The following is a 1437-nucleotide window of genomic DNA, read 5'->3' on the forward strand; positions in this document are numbered from 1 at the left end:
TTTGAACTTATTTTAATATGAGTAAGAGTTTTTTTTCCTATGGCCATCCAGTTTTTCCTCATTTATTATATAATCAATTTTTCTCAATTATTAAAAATTGCACCTTCATTATAACTAATTTTCCTCATGTAACTGCTTCTATTTCTGTATTGTTTATTCTTTTCAACCCCACACATGGGCTAGAGGATCAGAGAGCTGCCTAGACGGAAGAATCATGGACCAGGACCCACTGGGTTCTGGTCCAGGCTCAGGGCACCCTAGCCAGGTAGCATTGCCAGTCCTGGCCAGTCCTACACACTGAGTTATGACTTAGAAAATTTTAAGGAAGGTAATCCAAAGTGTGGGGCCTCTTGTAACCCAGAACAGGGATCCACTTGCTTGGGTCAGGGCAGAACTATCCCAGTATATACACATTAAGGGTCTATTTCTCATCACTTGCTCCTTGAACTGGTGTGCAGGTTAATTTCTTTCAAGTTGTAGAGTTAAAAATATATAAGTAACTGTAAGTAGTGGGAGTTTATTAAAAGGCTGCTGCAACTTCATGTTATATAAATGTCTAACCACTATGCTGTATTCCTGAAACCAATATAATGTTGAATCTCAACTATAACTGAAAAAATTTTTTAAAAGTTTAAAAGTGTGTTGCAGCATTTCTGCCCCAGATCTCTGCTATTTTAGTATCACTTTCCCTCTTGTAGCTGCTGGCAATTCTCCCATTCTCTCCTCATCCCAACCTATGTCAGCCCAAACCAGGAAATATCTGGTTTAGTCAGTTACTCACCATCTGATATGGAATGTTCTGGCTCCGTCATGCCTGGCTGGTAGAGCAGGATTGGTTTCCCTAAAAGGCCATTGTCATTTTCTTCGGTAGAAACTATCTATCTAGGAGGCTTCAGGGTCTGTCCAGTTCTTGATATGCTTTATCAGACTGTCTTCCAAAAGTGCAGCCCCAATTTACCTTGCCACCAGAAATGTGTGAGAGCACTCCTTTCTTAGGATATTCGTTAACAATGAGGAGACTCATTCTCTTATAAATGATCAGCTAAGGTGGTAGACAGAAATGCTAGGGTATTGTTTAAATGTACTGGTGTGATTTCTTAGTAGTAATATTAGTTATCTCATCATATACTTTTTCATCAGTTAAATTTTCTATTTGTGAATGATTTTGTCAACTTAGAACTGAGTGTTTTCATGTCTGTCTCTGTGAGCTAATCATAACTTGAAGACAGTGGCCATTTGTTTTTATGGTGCATCGTTTCTTATCCCTTCCTCTCTCCCTCCCTTATCTTCTTCTCCTTCTCCTCCCCTTCTCCTCTCCTGCTACCTCCTCCTTCCTCTTTTTTTTTCTGCTCATTTTAAAACTTTGGATTAGTTTATCTTTTGATGAACATAATTTCAGAATTTTTTTTAAGATTTTTTTTATTGGGGAGTTGGGGG

The 1437-nt window shown here is 38.5% G+C and overlaps 1 pseudogene; it reads right to left on the minus strand.

Annotated features, from left to right (window-relative positions):
• Positions 1-812, minus strand: part of LOC109377994 (mitotic checkpoint protein BUB3 pseudogene) — a 9402-nt pseudogene extending 8590 nt beyond the window's left edge.
• Between the last annotated feature and the right edge of the window lie 625 nt (positions 813-1437).

This window comes from Hipposideros armiger, unplaced genomic scaffold (genome assembly GCF_001890085.2).
Source record: "Hipposideros armiger isolate ML-2016 unplaced genomic scaffold, ASM189008v1 scaffold_1685, whole genome shotgun sequence".
NCBI classification, from domain to species: Eukaryota; Metazoa; Chordata; class Mammalia; order Chiroptera; family Hipposideridae; genus Hipposideros; species Hipposideros armiger.